General features: G+C 39.2%; 2 long non-coding RNA genes across 2 annotated transcripts in view; one reads left to right on the top strand and one right to left on the bottom strand.

Annotated features, from left to right (window-relative positions):
- The window catches only part of LOC107180835, a 211,450-nt gene that overhangs the window by 72,446 nt on the left and 116,724 nt on the right, over positions 1-22,280 (top strand). The gene's annotated exons all lie outside the window — the stretch shown is intronic.
- Positions 1,977-21,220, bottom strand: LOC122230658. The gene is made up of 4 exons (XR_006207690.1): positions 21,111-21,220; positions 20,437-20,603; positions 6,834-6,870; positions 1,977-2,466 (listed from the first exon to the last, which is right to left on the bottom strand). It is a non-coding gene; the product is annotated as an uncharacterized LOC122230658 (long non-coding RNA).

Here is a 22,280-nt window from a genome sequence, read left to right on the forward strand (position 1 = left end):
GTATGGATCCAATTTTGTTTTATTTTATTCCTTCTAGTTGGTTATTTAGTTCCAACAAGTTTAAATATGTATTTTTTAAGTTTTATTTATTTATTTATTTTGAGAAAGAGTGTGCATGCAAGTGGGGGAGGGGCAGAAATAGAGAGAGGGAGAGAGAGAGAATCGCAAGCATGCTTCTCACTGTCAGTGCAGAGCCTGACTCGGGGCTCAATCTCACAAACCTGAGATCATGACCTCAGCTAAAACCAAGAGTCAGACATTTAACTGATGTGCCAGTCAGGTGCCCCCCAACACATTTATTGAATAGACTTCTTCAAACTGGTTTGATATGCCACCTTCATCATATGCTAAATCCCTATAAACATTTGAATTTGAGACTTTCTGTCTCTTCTATGGGTGTTTCTCTTTGTTTCTCTTCATGTGCTAGTACCTTGCATCTTTAATTATTGTCAACCCCATGACCCATAACAACATCTAGCAAGAGAGAAAAACCTGGGCTAATAAGGACAATTTTTTGGCTTAACTTACTGATATTTTTAGTCAGGGACATACAAGTACTCTGTAAGCAGATTTGTGTCTAAGATTTTTCTGGTAGAAGCTGACTTATAGCAATAAAAAGTAGAAAAGAGAATAATGACTGATTGTTAATGCTATGTGTCAACTTGGCTAGGCATGGTTTCCAGATGTCTGGTCAAACATCAGCCAAGATGTTGCTGTGAATGTGTTTTTTCGATGTGATCAACATTTATAGTTGGTAGACTTTGAGTGGAGCAGATGACTCTACATAATGTGTCTGGGCCTCTTCTAATCAGTTGAAGGCCTAAAGAGCAAAGACTGAGGTTTCTTGGAGAACAAGGAATTTTACCGCAAGACTCCAACATAGAAATCATGCCTGAGTTTCCAGCCTATCTGGCTTTCTCTGTGGATTTTGGACTCAAGACTGCAACATCTACTCTTAAATGAATTTCCAGCCTGCTAGCTTGCTCTATATATTTCAGACTTTGTAACCCCTACAATCACATGAGCCAGTTCTATAAACCAGACCTCTCTCTGTGTATCTCTTATTTATTCTGTATATCTGGAGAATCTTGATTGATACATTAGGTGAAAACTGTAATCAGAATAAAAAATTTTTTTAAATTATTTTTGAGAGAGAGAGAGAGTGAGTGTGAGTGGGGAAGGGGCAGAGAGGGAAGGGGATAGAGGATCTGAAGTGGGCTCTCTGCTGTCAGTACAGAGAGTGGGGTTCTCGATGCGGGGCTCAAACTCACTAGCCATGAGATCATGACCTGGGCTGAAGCCAGATGCTTAACAGACTGAGCCACCAGGCACCCCCAGATTTTTTAAGGACACCTAATATTTCCTACCATTGCCACGCCCCTATGTGCAGTTGATTAATGCATGTTTTCAGTGCACCCATGTGCTCAGAACACTGGTAGCTCTCCCCAGACTGTTGCCCTTGTCCTGCCCCACAGACATCTGTCTATATACCCTTTCTCTCTACCACTCTCACTAGGTTTCTTTGTTTTTATTGGGGAGGGGGGCTGAATGCAACGAATGGAAATATTTTTTAGTCAGTGAAGGGCCTGCAGACCTTGTTTAGGAGATAATTTATTCTGTTTTTCTTTTGGCTACTTTTGAAAACTGACATTGTGACAGAATAGCATAAACTCTTGAAATCATTGAAAATTGGCCTTTTCTAAAAGAGTATTTTTGCAGGAATTGACATTATCCCTCTATATTTTGAAAAAACCTTTTTTAAAAAAAATACAGATTATTTAGTACTTTTCCAGTCTTTAGAGGTCTCCCAATCCTTTACTACAAATACATGTATTTATTTGTAAATACATATATATTTTATAACACATATACACGCATATGCACACACTTTTGATACAGTTTGGCTATAAAAGGTACAGTGGGGACTAGCCCAATGAAAAGACACATAAGGCGAGGTCTAGACAGGTCCTGAACACACAGCTTCCACTTTGTCTCCCTGCTCCCACCAAATTTTAAAAGAAAAAGATTATAGTTTTGTTTTAACTGGACTTTTTAGCGGTTGGGCTGGTTTTTCTGTCACAACATTAAACAACCCAAGATTGTATAATTTGAGAATTTCACACATGCGTAAGCATAAGATGAATAAGTCTGATGTTTATATAAGTGCCACTGCTTTAAAACAAAGGGGTCTGCTTGGAAGCAAGAGGCAGATAACTCATGTGTAGTGACGGTGTTTTGATTTCCCAACCATGTGTAAGTCTGGACCAATGATGGCAACCATTGGGAATTTCTCTGCTTGGAGACCTCGATGGTGCGTAAACTGTAACGTCATATGCTTGGAACGGGATTTGCAGAGCTATAATGTCTTAGAGGGTATACTGCTAAACTCAAATGCTCTTAGAAAACCAATATCCAGAGAAGTGAAAAATGAATATCTCTCTGTTTGATTGAAGCGGAGTCTTCTCCCTGAACCACACACACAAAAAAGGAACATCATGAGAGACTATTCCGAATTTGGATATGCCAAACTTAATACCTGATCAAAATCAAGCTATGAAGATAGTTTAAGTCTAAATAAAATACAGACCTAGGAATGAGAAGATAAATAAAAAATGAAGTTTTCTATTCACATGAGAAACATTTTTGGAAATTTCATAGGACTTTGCAGACCTTCAGGAATTAAACACTGGTTTGGTTATGAAAACACTGCAGAGAGTGTAGAACTGTCATTACACATAAAGAAACCAAGTTTAGTGCAGTGGCTTTCAGTTTGTTGAAAACTGTGAGCCTTTGGTCTAAAATGTTTTATGAATGAGGTCAGGGGGTGGGGGTGGTCAATGCAGAAAACAGATAAAAACAGAATTACTCTGAGTGAAGGGGGATCTGAGCCCTGGAACTCAGGTTCTTGGCCATGCCACCTGCCCTGCCATTTCTAGGGAGGTGCTGTGGAATTTGGAACTCTTAGTGCTGTGCATAATGCAGCTTAAAAAACGCCAGTTTGCTTTTTGTTTAGAGTCTTAGGACAGCACTCAAATTAGGGTCCCAGTAGGTGGACAGAGCATCTAGAAGGATCCTCAGGAAAGCACACATGTCTCAACTTACTGGGTCAGAGACAAGGCAGCCTTTTGCCAGAAGAGGTCTGACTGCTCCAGGACCAGCACGTCTCTCACTAAATTTTTTTTTTAAATCTTTATTTTTGAGAGAGAAAGAGAGAGCATGAGTGAGGGAGGAACAGAGAGAGAGGGAGACACAGAATCCAAAGCAGGCTCCAGGCTCTGAGCTGTCAGCACAGAGCCCGACGCAAGGCTCGAACCCACAAACCAAGAAATCATGACCTGAGCTGAAGTTGGATGCTTAACTGACTGAGTCACCCAGGCACCGTGCACATCTTTCATTGTAAAAGTAGTGGCAATGAGAGGTGTAATTGAGATTTGTGTCCTTAGCATGGTCCCTGGCACAAAGCTATCCACAAAATATCAACTATTAACTGCACCTGCTACCGAAAATGATGTATGAGTCCTACTGTGTTTGCTGCTACTGCTGCTGTTTGTTTCTGTTGGTCTGTGATCTGCCACTGCCATTTTTTTTTCTGCCCCCAAAAAGCAAAAAGTGAGGATCAAAAGGAAAAAAAACCCAAAAAACCCAATGACTCAGAATTCTATCAGCACATTTAAAGCAACATCTTGTGAGCATACTACAGACTGCAGCTTTCTTCCTTGAGTCTCATATTACATAGAACCTCTCATTCTCTAGAGAGAAAACAGCCTTCACTGAGTCAGACATCAAATGGAGGCTCCTGGTGGCTAATCTCATGCTAAGAAATAGAATAACAAAAATAAATAATAGTTAATCTCATTTATCCAGTTAGTAGCATAGTGCCTAGCTATAAACTAACTGCTAAATATACAGCACCTCATTTCATTCTCACAGCAACACTGTGGGTAGGTACTTTTATTATCTCTACAGATGAGGAAAGTGAGGCCCAGAGAGGTCAATGGTCACAGAGCTGCGGAGTGAAATAAAAGTAGGACTAACTATTCTGTTGATATATAATTGTTTTGGGATTTCATCCAGAAAGGGACAAGAGGCACTGAGTAGTGGTTTTGTTTTATTTTATTTTATTTTATTTTATTTTATTTTATTTTGTTTTGTTTTATTTTTATTTTTGAGAGAGAGAGAGAGCACAGATGCAAGCTGAGGAGAGGGGTAGAGAGAAAGAGAGAGAGAGAGAAAATCTTAAGTAGGCTCTGTGCTCAGCGCAGAGCCTGATATGGGGCTTAACCCCACGATGTTGGGATCATGACCTGAGCCAAAATGAAGAATTGGACGCTCAACCTACTAAGCCACTCAGGCACTCTGAGTAGTGGTTTTAAATACCCAACCTGAACCCCATACTGAGATTCACATACTCAGAAGCACTGCCATTAGGCACCTGTTGCTACATGGGCAAAGGAGAGGCAACCTTAAGCAGGGGGAGCAGAAGGAGGGGTTTGGAGTCCTCAATGGCTTCGGGCAGCACAGGGTGATTTTCTTTGGTGAGTAATCCTTTAGATTGGCTGTTGGCAGAAACTAAGCCTGAGAGGAGGCAGGGTTCATGGTACTCCAGCCAGAAACCAGAGGAGGAAAATTCAGTGATTTTAAATAATCAAACTGCTAATTACTTTCTAACTCAGATTTGTTATATTTTCATCACATTTGGGCCAAACCTTGGACATCACTTTAGGATAATTTATTTGGGTCATACACTTGAACATTATAAAAGCCTGTTATCAAATTTCCTTCTTCATCGACCTCTAAGTTTCCCAAATTGTGATCCAGATTCATACTGCCATAGTTTGCATTTATTGAACATTGAGCTACTTAGATGTGTTTTATGGATCAACATTATTGGGTTGTTTATATATGACTGACACTCATGTATGGAAGTGGACAATTCACCTGAAATATTTTCTCTTAAATGCACCTCCTTTTTTCTGTACCTTTTATCTGTTCATTCAGTAAACACTTATTGAGTACTTAATGAGTTTAAATGATCACTGTGAGGGGCACCTGGGTGGCTCAGTAGGTTGTATCTGACTCTTCATTTCGGCTTAGGTCATGATCTCACAGTTTGTGGGTTTGAGACCCACATTGGGCTCTGTGCTGACAGTGTGGAGCCTGCTTGGGATCCTCTCTCTCTCTCTCTCTCTCTCTCTCTCTCTCTCTCTCTCTCTCTGTCTCTCCCCAACTTGCTCTCTTTGTCAAAATAAATAAATAAACTTTAAAAAAAGAAGAAAAGGAAAACCCAATTTATTAAAATAAATGATCACCATGATAGATGTTGCATATGTAAAGATGCAGAGACACGGTCCTTTACAGAGTTCCAGCAGAGTCCATTTGAACTAGGGAAGAGAGGCTCTTGGCCCGTGGTCAGCTGATGAGAAAGACTTTTTAAGGTCCTATTAGGCAGCATATTGCCATCAACCAGGAAGTAGCACAGGCTCTGGGAGAGAAGAACCTTACTTCTGTGATGTTGGAGAAAGTTCTTCAACCATTCCGAGCTTTTGATTTTTTATCTATTTTATCAATGTTATTTATCATGGATTAATTAAATGACAGCCATCATTATTTGAGAAGCTCCCTTCCTTCTTTTAAAGTGTCTCTAAAAATTTTTGAAAACAACATGCATGAAAAATAATGGAGTCAATTCAACAAAGACAGCACCCTCTTCTCCTAGGGACATTGTTCATTCTCTAAAAAAATGCTCATTTGACCCTACAGAGTAATTTTAAATTTTATGTAGTGTTATGTTTCAATATACTTAGTAAGAAAAATGGCAGAACCTACCCCTTTGACATATCAAAGTGCTATAGACCCAGGTGTGGATTTCAGTGGCACTCATTTGTAGACTCGTGGGCTCCAGAATTCTATCAGCACATTTAAAGCAACATCTTGTGAGCATACCACAGACTCTACCTTACTTCCTTAGTCTCATATTACATAGAACCTCTCATTCTCTAGAGAAAAAACAGCCTTCACTGAGTCAGACATCAAATGGAGGCTCCTGGTGGCTAATCTCCTGGTTCTTCAGTGGTTACTTGTCAACTCTGTAGTCAGTGAATAATTTAAAACAGACATCTTCATGCATTATTCAGGCAAACCAAACCTGTGATACAATGTGCGGATACCACAATTCCTGAAGGGAATTTGCCGCCTTTGATGATTTGTACATTTCCTTCCCCCAAATATCCAAATATTCGGTTACAAGATTATCTGCTGATCCAAATGACAGGTTTATTAATGTCTGCATTCAATTGTATTGACATTGTTGTTTTCAGTGTTCACATATCTTCCAGATACCTCACATGATGGGAAATTCATGAATTGAATTCCTGTTGAATTTACAACAGGGTCCCAACTGGACCTGACATTTGAGTCATTCTGGTTTCACGTATGCATATTTAGGCAAAATTCTTGTTGCTTCACTTTCTTAGGAGATTTTTAGTTGACTGGTCTTTCAGCTTTAGCATTTTTAGTGACAACCTTCTGAAACAAACATTTTGATAACCAAAATACTTTTGGAAATAATGGTTAGGCAGTGAAATATTTATTGAGTAGCATTCTGTAGTATTGTAGACTAATGAATTTACATGCATCCTATTAAAAAAAAACCTTTAGGCATCTATTTCTAGCAGTCAGTCTCAGGCTTGGGTATAAGCTCTTCATGCCAATTGAGCAAATGTTCCCGAAAGGTTTACTGGCTGCTTTACTTTTTTCCCCTTGATTTCTGTTGGACCAAATCATTAAGCACCTCCTAATTTTATTTGGTATTGGCCAAAAATGAAGTACTTTACCTTGAGAGGCATCCTCAAGTCAAGCTGATTCTCTCTCCTGTGTAAACAAAACAAAATGAAACAAAACAAGCAAACAACAACAAAAAACTTTAGGTACCTAGTTAATTCCTAAACATGCTATTTTTATTTCCTGAAGGAGTATGCTGCAGAGGAAGGAATAATAAACTGCATTCGTTTTCTTTTTTAAAAATTTTATTTAAATCCAAGTTAGTTAACGTGTAGTGTAATAATGGTTTTAGGAGTAGAATTTAGTGATTCATCTCTTACATATAACACCCAGTGCTCATCACTACTAGTGCCCTCCCTTAATGCCCATCACCCATTTAGCCCATTCCCCCGCACCCAAACCCTCCAGCAACCCTGAGTTTGCTCTCTGTATTTTAGACTCTCTTATGGTTTGCCTCCCTCTCAGTTTTTAATCTTATTTTTCCTTACCTTCTCCTATGTTTATCTGTTGTGTTTCTCAAATTCCACATGAGTGAAATCACATGGTGTTTGTCTTTCTTTTGACTGACTTATTTTGCTTAGCATAATACACTGTAATTCCATCCGCGTTGTTGCAAGTGGCAAGATTTCATTCATTTTGATTACTAATATTCCATTATCTATCTATCTATCTATCTATCTATCTATCTATCTATCTATCTATCATCTATTATCTATCTATCTATCTATCTATCTATCTATCTAATCTATCTATCATCTATTATCTATCTATCTCATCTATCTATCACATCTTTAGTATTCTGTGGCTGCTGTCACAAATGACCACAAAATGAATGTCTTAATACAACAAAAATTTATTCTTTCACCCTTTTGGAAGCTAGGAGTCTGAAGTCAAGGTGTCAGCAGAGCCACAATCCCTCTGAAATGTCTAATGGAGATTCTTTCGTTGCCTCTTCTAGCTTCTGGTGCTTCAGGTGTTTCCTGGCTTGTGGCTGCATTAAGTCCGATCTTTGCCTTCATCTTCGCATTTGACTCCTTCTCCCTGTGTCTTCCCCTCTTTTCTGTGTCCCTTATGAGGACATTTGTCATTGGATTTAGGGCTCATCTGGATAATCCAGCACGATTTCATCTGGGATTCCTAATTTATATATCTTCAGAGACTGTTTATCGAAATAAGATCACATTCACAGGTTCTGGGGGTTAGGATGTGGACTGCTCTTTTCAGGGGTCACCATTCAACCCACACCAAAAGCTAAGATTTTATCACTACCCATTTCATTTTGGGTGTATATAAACTATTTTGTAACGGCCACTTACTTTCATCCTATCAGTCACAGAACCTCTGAATTCTCATCATATCAGTCATATAACCTTTGAAATTCACCAAAACAGACTTATTTGACAGAATCAAGAAGTTGCTTTTCCTTTATAAGTTCAGTTCAATATCAGTGATTTATCCTGGACATATTTTCACACATAACTTGAAAATGGCAAAGCTCCTTTTACTAATAGGTGCATTTTGTTTCAGGCAGATAAATTGTTGGAATTGACAGCCAACTTGCCCAAGAGCTTTGTTAAAAGTTGAGATTTGTATTTGCAGTTCAGAGGTAGTCACCACTAGATGTCAGTCTTGACTCATTAGAGAGCCTCAATCTCTTGACTACTTACTGGTTTCTCCAGGAAGTGATTGCCCGGAGACCATAACTTCCTAAGGCAGTATTTGCTTGCCTTTAAAAACAACACAGTTAAAATACTAAAATACATGTAAATAGATTTATACTTATAGAAAGAGAAATGAAACACTGAGTTAAACTTGAAATGCAAGGAGAACAGAATTTCCAGGGATTTTGAGATGTCATCTTCAAATTTTCTTTGTTTTGGGCTAAATCTGCACGTGTAGGTCTACTTTGCCTTGCACATATTCCTTGTAAGAACAAGGTGCAGTGGTTCTCTACTGTGGTTGCACATTGGACTCCTCTGGAGAGCTTTACAAGACACTGATGCCTGAATGCCACATGGGAGCTTCTGATATGCCTGGGCCTTGGGAGAGAAAGCTGAAAAGTTCCGGAGAGAGACAAAAGCAACAATGTTCCTGGGAAGGCATAGGCAGCTGTTTGCTTCAGTAAACAAACAGTAGGTTGGCAGAGAGCCATGCAGTATGAGGGGAGGAAGGCTGAGAAGGTAGAAGATACAGGGAGCAATGCCGTATCTCCTTTTGGCAGAGGTTCAATAGACAGCTGTTGTTGAGTGGGACCATTTCGAGGTTTGAAATTCACATTCCTCTTACTGCCCGCAAGTAGCCACCTACTAAGTCCTCATGACTCGAGGCGGCCTATGGGACTCTGTTTCTTGTAATCCCAAGAGCAGGGCACAGGGGACCTTCTACCCGAGAGGATGTGGACTCAAGATCTTGAGTGTTTCCTTGTCTCATCCTTCATACCTGTGGGGACTTGGGACTTGAGCGCAGTGGATTTGGCTAGTCCTCCTCCTGCTGCTTAAAGCCACCTGGTGACTGACTCATGGGCAACTCAGGCACCAATACATCCAAAACTACAGCAGTAGTTCCCAACTTGACCCTGCCTGACCCCAAATTCTGTTTCTATTAGCCATTTCTTAAAAGAACTTGTGCATTTCTTTTAAACATTAATGTTTATAAGTTTATTCAGTTAGAGCACCATAAGAGGAACCTTACTGGAAGAGGAACATAGAACATTCAACACCCCCCATTTTTTTTTTTTAATTACAGTTGTCCTTTGAACAACATGGGTTTGAACTGTGTGGGTCCACTTACACTCTTCTTTGTGATTTTCTTAATAACATTTTCTTTTCTCTAGTTTATTGTTAGAATACAGTATACATACATATAATACACAAAATATGTGTTAATTGACTGTTCATGTTTTAACTGGTAGGGCTTCCTGTTAACAGTAGGTTATTAGTAGTTGAATTTTGGGAGACTCAAAAGTTTATATGTGGATTCTTGACTCCATAGGGGTTGGTGCCCCTAACTCCCATGTTATTCAAAGGTCAGCTGTGTAACATTTTTGTGACTGCTGTCTGGGAACATAATGAAAAGGAAGATGAATGCTTCTCAGCCAGGGAGGGACAATACCTCAATGTCTCACGAATGGAGGATGAGTTTTTAATCTATTCTTTGTGTAGAATAGAGTTATATGCACAATTTTGGGGGGCAAAGAGTAGAATAAGAGTCTGTATCCGCCACTTTCAACCTTGATTACATAATTAAATCCCTTTTTTAAAAATAGTGATGCCTGGGTTCTACCTACACAGGTTTTGGTTAAGTGGGTGTGAACATAGCCTGGAAATCCAGGTGTTAAAAGAGCAATTGAGGTGATATTAATGTGTAGCGAAGATTGAGAATCCTTGGTCTGTGCGCTGTTCCTAATTCACACAGTAACAGTCATCATTTTTTATGTCCAGCCACCAGGTCACAGTAGGAATGTTATGTAAATAGAGGCTTTTTTTTTTTTTTTTTACTTTATTTCCAAAATATCCTTTAGAAAAGAGAAAATGCACTTAGAATGTATATGTATATAGAATCATTTATATTATTTACAAAATATATTTAGAGTTCATTTTCCCTTCATTCAAGTTTCTTTGTAACGTTAGGGGAAAGGTAAAGAAATACTTAATGATTCAGTGAGTGTTTATCAATCACCCCTACATGCCTGGCACACTGTTTATCAGATACTCATGTTGTGGTTTTTCACACCAGCCATGGAGTAATCTCGTCCTCTGTCTTCTACAGATGGAAACCGCTGTATTCAGACAAGACATACAGTGTCAAAAAAAAAAAAAAAAAAAAAAGAATCAGCGAGACACCTGAACTTTGGCACGCCCTGTGGCAGTGACACGTGTGGGTTCGCTGATTTAAGTTCTCTCTGAATGCTACAAAACATTTTTAACAATAACCCTCTCCCCTCAAACTTAACCAAATAGCACTTTGATGTTCAGTGGAACTGGGAGAGTGGTTTGGAAACATGTTCTTAGTTTATTGCAGGTGTTTGTCATCAAAATGGAATCACATTTCCAAGTTTTGGCTTTGAAAGCTGGCATTCAAAAAGATTTCAGAGATGTTTTATGGTGTAGTTCATTGCTTCAAGCTACTGAAATTTATTTCATTTCTATAAATGTATTATGGTATAAAGTAGCTGCAAAGTGTTTGTAAGACAGCCAACCTTATTGTTAAAAAAGGAAACAAGAAGCTAAAATTTTAGTTAATTTAGGTAACTAAGTTAGTTAAAGTTAATTCACAGGGCATTGCGTTAACAATGCTGTGTCAGTGTTTAACCTTTATAGCATTAGGCCAATGTTTAACAACAATAATGAAAAAATCTTTGTATGGGTAGGTTTAGTGGTTTTAGTCTGGTTTGGTAGCAAACTCTTTTATATTTGCTCAGGAGATGCCATCCACTGGCCCTAAGCAGAACCTTTTCTATTTTGGTTCACGATTATTCAGGGTGGGTTTGTAGAGCTCCTGGTATAGAGGCTGAAACAAATATATGTGGATTTGCTCTTCCTTGAAGCCTCTCTCCAATTATTCATGCAATCCATATGTTGGCTGTTTTGCGCCAGATTTAAGTAGGGCTCGGCACCTTTTAGTGGCAAGAAAGAATTTACTCTAGAATTTACCCTTACCCCAGTGCCTTAATGAGCAACGTAGATTTTCCTGATGTATTTGTAGAGGATGAGGAGGATGATTTTACACCTCAGGAAAATGGCATAAAATATCTTCACCGTTCCTTCCTTGCGCCCCTTCTCCTGTGCCCTTCAGACCTCTGCCAAGTGTCTTTTCACCCTTTCCATGCTGGCGCTAGTCTTCCCAGCTTTTGCCTGGGCATCCATATCTCTCCCTTTTGCGTGAAGATCAATTTAGTATCGGCACCTCCCTGCCAAGCTTGCATACTCAAATCCTGATAAAGCAGGAGGGCATTAAAAATAAAAATAAAAATAAAAAATAGTTTCCTATTGCTACGCTTGCCAGATTTAGCAAATAAAAATACCATCCGTGTTGCACGGGGCATACTTAAACGAAACATTTACTCAGTGTTTGTCTGAAATTCAAATTTAACTGGATGTTTTGTGTTTTACCTGGCAATCCTAACTCTCCCCTTTGGAAATCTTTCTGCTCTCCTACCATTCAATATTCTTCTGGAGTTGAAAGCTGATGATTATCATAAACATTTGCCCTGAGCTGAGGTTTTGCTTTTTAATAGTCTCATGTTTAGTACACGGGTCACAGTTTTCTATCTTTTTTGCTCTTCGTCAAACTCTGGTGAAAACTGTCAATGCCTAGCCTGACCGGGCTCCTTCAAGAAGTGAAAACGTGCCACAGGGACTGAAGCTTCCTACCGAAAAGCTGCTCAGACCAGTGAGCCTTGTTTTCCTCTTCTCTGGACTGCGTCCTTCTGACTTCCGGCATATGTTTGAATACCTCCAATGATACGCTATTAATTGAAAAATTCAGTTAGAAAACCTGGGGTTTTTCAAGATCTGGATATTAGGTATCGATTTTTAACTCACTTTTCCAGTTTCCCGTTGGATATTTGCCAGAATGTAGAAACATTTTAAACATATGTTATGGGGCCGCCCGCATCTGCTCCTGGAACTGAGCGTGGAAATGGAAAGTGTAATCATTAGACACGGCTACTTATTTTTCAGACTTGTGTTCAAACACTTGGCAGAGCAGCAAGAGAAAGCTTGAGTGCACGTTTTTCGTAAACTTTTCTTGTGAAAGAGGGCTTTTGGGGCGGATCTCATTTACTGATAATTCTGTGAAATTCTCATGAGGGATTAATTAACATAAACATATTCAGAATTACTAAGTTAAATTATGTTATCAATTACTGTTCTTTACGGTGCTGATTAAGAGGCACAGAAATTGTAGGATAGGTAGGCCCTGAATTTCTGGGATCCTACTGACTGGGTTTTAGAATCGAAGAAACTTTTATATTGATCAGTTAGAAAGTCAGTTTTGGCTTAAGGAGGTGGATATTTGGCCCATGTGTAAAATTCAGCAACCAGTAGATATTTAGGTTCTTACCACAGGGAATCAATAAATTGTCTTTCACAGCACAAGGGATCCCTCTGTCTCTATGCTGATGAGCTATGATTAATCATAAAAGAAAATCAAAACATACTTTCCTAGCCAAATGGCAGAACTGTACTATTGACTCTGGGGTAGAGGGCTGGTGGGCTGTTTCTCATGAGATGAGGTTGATAGGACGGCGTTGTTGCCTTGGTAGATGTATCGTGTGGTCTGGCCTTCTGTCTCGTAGGCTCTTACGCTGGATTTTGGCAGAACACTGAGAGCAGATCCCTCTCGCGTGAGCAGACTTGTTAAATAAGCTCACGAGGCCAAGGAATGAAATCAGAATATCTCTGTCTACGTCTCCAGCTGTGTCCCCAGGCCTCTTCTCCACTGTGTCTTCTGCTCCGGTCACACTTTTCTTTCAGTTCCTGAATGTTCTGTCATGCTCTTTATTTCTCGTCAGTGTGCTTGTATGTTGTTCCTCTTCCGAGGATATTGATCTCTGTTTTCAACATCACTCATTGAGCCCCATCTCTCTATCTATCTTGCACATGCACACACACCCACACATACACACACAAGCTCAGGGAAGCCTTTATGGATGCAGTACCCCCCACCCCCTCCTGGCTGCACATTATGTCAGGTCCCCAGGCTCCCTATCTCTTTTCATGCATGCCATTTTTCATTCTTATCATTATTTATTCAGTGTCTCCCTCCCCTGCTAGGTTGTAACCTCTGTGAGGGCAGACACAATCTAACACAGCGTGACTGCATTATGGCTGTGGAATTAATTGTGATGCCTTTGCTCTTTACTCCAGAGTTTCTATTCTCTTTGACAGGTTTGGGAACTCAAAGCTCAGGTCTGTGAGATGGATATGCTAGCCATCAGTGAGCATCTCTCTTGATGATTCTCAAGGAAGATTGACATTTACTTCTTATTGTTCAAATGGAGTCATTCAGTGATTTCTGCCTGTGTCCACGCAGAGAAAGGAATCAGCACAAGGTATCAGAACTAACATTCATGATTATCTGCCTAAGCCATAGACTCTGGGAATGAATGGGTTTAACACCGGTTGTCCCTGTCCTGGGCTGGCTCAGGTCTAGGCAGCTTGGCACATGCTAGCTAAAGTGATTTTTGGAATTACACCATAAACCAGCTGGCCATCTGATTATATTATTATGAAAGTAAGTTCTTAAGGGAGTTTTTAAGTGACTTCCCATTACAGACTTCATTTTTTAAAATGACTTCTTTTTAGGTGCCTCTTCTTTCTAGGATGAGAAACCTTCAGACAGAGAGTTAGCTGATTTGGTAGATTTCATTCTGGTCTTGCTGGGTCCTAGAAGGAGAGGTAGACTGAGGGTCAAACCCAGACACATTTTGCCACTGATCTTACATGGGTCAGTTTCTTCATCAACATGCTTTCTGTGGCTCATTCTCATATAAAATTTTTTATTTAGTGTGATGGGAAGAGCATGTGATATAAGGGGAGTCCAGGCCTCTTAAAAATCCCAGCTCCACGGTTAATGCATGCATGACCATACACAAGTGACTTAAACATTCTGAGCCCCAGTTTCCACTTCTGTAAAATGGGATAGCATTGGCACTCAGTAGTTGTCATGAGGCTTAAATGAGATGATCCACGAGAAGTCTTTAGTGTAGTTCCTTGCACACGAGAAGCACTCATTAAATTGTTACTCACTTTTGTAAAATGGGATCAGTAATGTCTACTGCTGGAATTGTGAGGATCGGGTAAGGGGGCATGTGGAGAAGCCAGGCTTTTTATCCGGCCATGCATTTGTCCAGTAAGAGAAAAACTCTCTCCCGTTCTCTTTCCACTTCAGAGAATGATATGTCTTCCTGAAAACCGGGACAGACCTCCTTCTTGCTGATGGTTCCAAGAACACAACACATTTCCTTCTTTTTAAAATTATTTTTTTCCTTCCATCTGAACTGGTTAGTGATCATTATTGCACTGATGTTATAATGACCAGCTTGTAACCTATACCCTATGATTTTACCCCATTTCTTCATCCTTTCCACTATCATATATTCCTTGTAGGGATCTTGGTCTTGAGTGATTCTGACATATTTTATTTGTGGGTCTCATCTGTGTTATTTAGAACTCTGCAATCCCAAAGACAATGATGGCTGCTCCGATTTTTGCTGTATCTCCTATCATCTAATTACATAGGTGCTCCTCAATTCTTAAGCAGGCTGCACTTTGAAATTTCTTTTTGATTGCTTTGATAAAAAATGGCACTGACAATTCATCTGGTTGTTAATTTGATTCCATTTAAGCAGAGAAAGTTTGAATTTTGGGCCCCCTAGTAAAATTCCAGATCATATCTCTCCTTATATTTCATTAATAGGAAAGTGAAGAGCTTTATAGAAAAAAAAAAGCTTCCTTTATTTTATGGGCCTTTTTACAAAGGACTAGCAGCAATGTTACTTACGTCTGTCTTTGTGACAACAAAGATGTTGCTTGCAAGTTTCGTTTACTTATTTCAGTATGTTTGCTTTGATTGAATTTTCTTTCTCCTAATAAGTTTTGGTCAATATGTTCTGTTATCAAAAGCCATTGCCAGTGTTATAGTTTATTTTCCAAGAGAGGCTTTGTTTTTCCCTTTTTATAGAATTTACTTGAGTTTTTTATTTTCTAAAGGAAAGTTATAAGAACCATTCCCTCCCTTCTTTCACATTTGTGGTTGCATTCATTTTTCTCTTTAAAGAGGTTTAGGGTCATGACATTGGCTTCCAGGAATTCCATTAAGATTGACTGTGGTCTCAGATGGAGTCGTTTTTTGCTTTTGTCACTGTCGTCCTTTCACTGAGGGCAGCTTCGTGTTGCAAAATAGAAAGAAACTTCATCTTCTTATAACAGGATTGTAGTTAATGGCTCTTGGAGCAGTTAATTCTCTTCTTTGTTTATATAAGTCTATATCCATGCTTGCTCAGTGCTTCTCAGTTGTCTCATGACAGTTTTTTTGGGGGGGAGGGGACAATTTGGATTTGGTTAATCTTATTTAGTTATTTATTAAAATGTTTTATAATTCAAGTATAATTAACATACAGTTATATGAGCTTCAGGTGTACAATATAATGGTTCAGCAATTCTGTACATTATTCAGTGCTCATCACAATGAGTGTACCCTTAATCCCTTTCACTTATTTCACCCATCATCTCCTATATCTATAGATATAGATATCTATATACATAATGGAATATATATCTATATATATCTATATATATCTATATATGTCTATATCTATCTATCTATTATCTATCTGTCTAAGCTATCTATCTATGTATCTATCTACATACCACATCTTCTTTATCCATTGGTCTATTGGGGGACACTTGGGTTGCTTCCATCATGTGGCTATTGTAAATAGTGCTGCAATAAACATAGGGGTACATATATATCTTTTTTATCAATGTTTTTGTATCCTTTTGTATCCTTTGGGTAAATACTCAGTAGTGGAGTTTTTGGATCATATGGTATTGGATCATAATTCTATTTTTAATTTTTTGAGGAACCTCCATACTGTTTTCCACAGTGGCTACTGCACCTTTCATTCCTATCAGCAGTGCATGAGAGTACCTTTTCATCCTTGCCAACACTTGTTATTTCTTGTGTTTTTCATTTTAGCCATTCTGACTAGCCATTCTGTGAAGTGACATCTCATTGTGGTTTTGATTTGCATTTTCCTGGTGGTTAGTGATGTTGAGCATCTTTTCATATGTCTGTTGGCCATCTTATGTCTTCTTTGGAAGAATGTCCATCAGGTCCTCTGCCCACTTTTTAACTGGATTATTTTATTTTTTCTGGTGTTGACCTATGTAATTTCTTTATGTATTTTGGATATTAACCTCTTATTATATATATGATTTTGCAAATATCTTCTCCCATTCGATAAATTGCCTTTTTGTTTTGTTGATGGTTTCCTTGACTGTGCAGAAGCTTTTTATTTTGGTGTAGTCACAATAGTTTAATTTTGCTTTTGTTTCCCTTGCCAGAGGACAAATACCATATGATTTCACTCATATGTGGAATTTAAGCAACAAAACAAATGAACGAAGGAAAAAAGAGACAAATAATAAATAGATTCTTAAATACAGAAAACAAACTGATGGTTGCTAAAAGGGAGGTAGGAGGGGGGATGGATGAAATAGATAAAGGGGATTAATAGTACACTTACCTTAATGAGCACTGAGAAATGTATAGAATTGTTGAATTATTATATTGTACACATGAAACTAATATAACACCATATGTTGTTTATACTTGAATAAAAAAATTAAATTTGATCATTCTAACAATGTTGTGAAGTTGAGAGATAAGATATTGTACCCATTTCACAGGTGAGAAGTCTGTAATGTGGAGGCATGATTTGTCCAAGTGATGGATCTAGAACCAGAGCTCTGATCTAGTGTCAATTCAGTAGTTTATATACCAAACACCTAATGAGCATTTCATCACTGACTAAACACTGGGAACCAAAGACAGAGTTAAGTCCTTGATCAGGAGGACTTCGTCATACAGAGACAGAAAGGCATGGAAAGCATATATGACTACAAAGAAAGTGTGCAGAAGTATAAGCAAATGTCTTACATGTTAGCGGCATTTACAGAGGATTCCTGGATTAAATAAGGCATGAATGTGTGTTGCCTGATGGAGTGCCTGTGAACAGACATTTCAAACAGAAGGACTAAAACATGCAAAGGGTAAAGGGACATGGTATATATATGGGAGATGGCTGTGAATCTTAGGTCAGTAATTTAGGCTGGGTTTAGGGATGGTGGTTCTTTTGGTCTCCTCTGGGCTTGCTTACATGTCTAGGAAATGGCTGGCTGTTGGCTGGGGCAATTGGGATGTTTTGACTTGTTCTACAAGCCTCTTATTACATACAGCAGGCTAGCCTGGGCATGTACTCATGGTGATGACAGAAGTGTGAGAATATTAACAGAAATAGGCACTTTTTCTGTCCTTGTTGTGTAATATTGTCAGTATCTCATTGCCCCAAGAAGTTACATGGCTGAGGCAAGAGTCAGAGTGGGAATATACTCAAGTGGAAAATGCAGTGGATGTAGGGAGAGGTGAAGAATTGGGGGCACATTTGAATCTATTGGGGGTAAATGCTAGAAGTAAAACTGCTGTGTTAAAGAACCTGCATAATTTTATGGGGCGCCTGGGTAGCTCAGTCGGTTGAGCGTCCGACTTCGGCTCAGGTCACGATCTCGCGGTCCGTGAGTTCGAGCCCCGCGTCGGGCTCTGGGCTGATGGCTCAGAGCCTGGAGCCTGCTTCCGATTCTGTGTCTCCCTCTCTCTCTGCCCCTCCCCCGTTCATGCTCTGTGTCTCTCTGTCTCAAAAATAAATAAACGTTAAAAAAAAATTAAAAAAAAAAAAAAGAACCTGCATAATTTTTAAGTTTGGTTGTCTTCCTGAAAAGTACCAATTTACGTTATTATCGAGGTTGTAGGAAAGTATCCATTACTCTATACTTTCACCAGCACATGAAAAAAATAGCATATTATATATTGACCTACCATTAAGTTTATTTAATTTATAGAGAGGTTGGACTTTTTAAAGGCAATGGCAGCTTTATTGAGGTGTAATTCACACACCATATAATTCATCCACTTTTATTATTATTTTTTAATGTTTATTTATTTTTGAGAGAGAGAGTGACCAAGCATGAGCAGGGGAGGGGCAGAGAGAAAGAGAGAGAAGGAGGCACAGAATCTGAAGCAGGCTCCGGGCTCTGAGCTGTCAGCACAGAGCCCAACATGGGGCTTGAACCCACAAACTGTGAGATCATGACATGAACAGAAGTCAGATGCTGAACTGACTGGGCCACCCAGGTGCCCCACCAATTCACTCATTTGAAGTGTACAATTCATTGGCTTTTAGTATACTCCCAGAGTTGTGCAACCATCACCATAATTTTGGAACATTTTTTATTCCCTTAAAAGAAATCCCATATTCATTAGCCATCACTCTTCATTTATCCCCATGGACATTTAAAAATTGTAAAAATTCAGGAACACCTGGATAGCTCAGTTGGTTAAGCATCTGACTTCGGCTCAGGTCATGATCTTGCAGTTTGTGAGATCGAGTCCTGTGTCAGGTTCTGTGCTGACAGCTCAGAGCCTGGAACCTGCTTCAGACTCTGTGCCTCCCTCTCTGCCCCTCCCCTGCTTGTACTCTGTCTCTCTCTGTCTGTCTCTCTCTCTCAAAAATAAATAAACATTAAAAAATTAAAATAAATTGTAAAAATTCAAAAGTTCTCTCTCTATGAGTTTATAAATTAAGCATACTAAACTTTTTCCATCACATACATTACAATTATTATCTGTTTTTAGGAACTATTTGTTTCTCCTTTTGTGATATGTAGAAGTTTTAATTTTTTATTTAAGTATCCATATTTTCTGTTTGAATAGGTATAATTAGATGTAGATTGGTGAAAACACAAGATAATGCATTTATGGATAACTTTCCTGAACTTTGTGTATATACTGAATGAACTGGATTTGTTGCTTTTAACTAGGAGGGGAACCTAGGTCTTGATTGTTTCACAAAGATACAAATCTGTGTTAGTCAGGGTTCGCCACAGAAACAGTCAATAGTATACATGTATATGTGTGTGTATTTATATTTATACATGTAAAAGAAGGCATTGGTTCACCCAATCTGCCATCTCCGTCTGGAGACCCAGAAGAGCTGGGGGTGTAGTTCAAAGCCCTGAGAACCAGAGAGTCAATGGTGTAGATTCTGGTCTGGTTCTGAAGGCCTGAGAACCAGGATTACTGAGGGCAGAAAAAGATCTGTATTCTAGCTCAAGATACAAGAAAGAGAGAGAATTCAATTTTCCTCCACCTTTTTTTTTTTTTTTTTTCCTGTTCAGGTTTTCAACAGGTTGGATGATGTGCACCCCTATCGGGGACGGCCATCTGCTTCACTCAGCTCACCAATTCAGATGTAATATTTTCTGGAAATACCCTTATAGACATATAATATTGAAATGATATTTAATGAGTTATCTACATATCCCTTCATCTAGAAAAGTTGACACATAAAATTAACCATCATAAGGTCCATTTCTTTGGCCTAAATGCTTATAAATGTTGAGCATCAAAAGCAAGTATTTTGGACACACGATATTTTGAAAATATTTTGAACACATATTTTCCTAAAGTTATGTATAAATTATGTATAATGCACATACTGGATTATTAGGTGCAGTTCTGTTCTTCATGTCAAATAAAATTATTGAAATAAGAAATTGACCAAAAGAATAAAGAGCCTCTCAACAGACCATGCTGCAAAGATTAGGACTATTCAATTTTGAAAAGTCAGAAGGGAACATGGCTAAGAGGTGATAAACACTGACATTGATATTTGAGCAGCATTTTCATTTTGGAGGAAGTAGTTTTTGTATTAAGACAAAACAAGATAGTCTAACAGAACTGTACAGTAAAAAATCAACTTTGCAGTTTGTCTGTACCTTGCACATTCCAAAGAAAGATGGACCTTTGCCTCGCTCCTGGAAGGCAACCTCTGAGCCCTTGGAATATCCTGCTCGATAAGAGTGTCTTTGTTACCTGGTGGTGGTATCAGCTTGACCTCTGGAGGAACTGGAGACCGAAGGTCAGTCCCATGGGCAGTTCGCCTGGACACCAAAGCTCAGGTGAGCCTTCCTGGTTGGCAACACTGTCTGCGTGTCGTCTCACATTGTAACAGGGAGAATTAGGCTGGTCACATGCATGAACTGCAAGAGAACTAGAAGCATGTACTTGGTTTCTGCTGGAGTTTGCTCTATGTATCTTTTTCCATTGCTGACTTCAATCTGAATCCTCTTGCTATATAATAAACTATAATTGTAACATGACAGGTTTTCTGAGATCTGTGAGTACTTCCAGTGAATCACTGAAGACCTCACAGGAACATACCTGGAAAACTCTAGCATGGGTTCACGGGTGGTCACATGCCCTGTTTAATTGATGATGATGTTAGAGATTGGTGAATAGGCTGCACATCTCTAAAGTTAAACATATATAACAGGAGGCATACAAAACTGCATTCTAATCTTAAGGGAGTTCCCTGAGTTGATAGGGAATCCACCTGTAGGTAGGAGTCATGCAAGGGAAGTGTGCTTTAAATTAGATGTTATAAGGTGCCTCGTTAATATCTGCTGACCTATTCCTGGGTGAGTATGTCCCATGTTCCTTGAGACAGGCCTTGGAAAAAATCTGAAAAGTAAAATAGTAAAAGCCACCTTAGTAGAAGTTATTTAGGAACCAGAGAGAGGAAGGACCATGCCTTTGGGAATCTCTGGAGATCTATAAACATGATGAGAAAGCTCTTGCTGTCTCAGTGAAAAGCCTTGACTGCACATAAGTGTAGCCTGCCTGGAGGCCCTGGTGATGCATGAGTGATGTCACTGAGTGGTGATGTCACAGTCATAGCTCAGGAACAATACCAGGGAAGGTTCAAGAGTCAGAGAAGCAGAGGCAGGTAAAGATGACCAGCAGGCAACGAAGATGTCAAACACAGCCACAGAACTGTAATGGTGACTTAGAGCAATTCCTGAGTCTCCCAGGACTCTTCCAGGGGTTTGGGGCTTGAGGGATTTGAACAACTTCTTTGCTGCATAGACAATGAGTGTGATCACTGTAGTGAGTAAAACCTTAGTTTTAACTAAATATTATGGTGATCTCTTTGAATCTTAAGGTTAGAAGGAAGTTTGAAAGTTGTCTAACTCAGTCTCCCAAAGTCACCCAAGCGGAAGCCGATGGGGTCTCATTTGCCACATCAGTACCTGATCCAGAGTGATGGCGCATCTGATGAGAATCCAGTTCTTCTTGGATACTGAGGCTCTTCCTGCTATGGGTAGTTATAGTTAAAGGTTTTTCTTTTGTTTGTTTGTTTAGAGTGTCACACATGCTTTGTGTGCAGAGCGTGTCACATGTCACGTGTCTAAGAGAAAGTATGTGCCAACTAAAGGAGAAATTCTCAGGCAACAGCAGCGTTAACTTCAGGAATAAATGCATTTTTTTAATTATGAAGAAAATATTTAAGTAAGCCTCTCTTGCATACCCAAAGGAGGCCAGGAGCTAAGTCTCAGGTAGGTGTGCGGAGTAAAATTCCTCCACCTTATAAAGAAATAGACATCTTGAAATTGTCCCCTCATGCTTGGGATGTTGGGAACTGGAAGGAGAGGGATGTTGGGGAAGGTCTGGAGAGGAAGCGCTGGCAGGCGCCCATGGCCCAAGGAGAGATAGGACCCATGAGAAATACATGGGGAGTGGCTAAGAATTTCAGGAATAGGGTGTCTGAGAATTCAGTTTGAAGTTCTTATTTTACTTCCTGGTGTGTTGTGTCCCTTACCAAAGAATAATTTTCAAAAACCTAAAATCATGATTCTGTTACAAGAATTTCATTTCAT

The sequence above is a fragment of the Panthera tigris genome, chromosome C2, assembly GCF_018350195.1.
Source record: "Panthera tigris isolate Pti1 chromosome C2, P.tigris_Pti1_mat1.1, whole genome shotgun sequence".
NCBI lineage: Eukaryota > Metazoa > Chordata > Mammalia > Carnivora > Felidae > Panthera > Panthera tigris.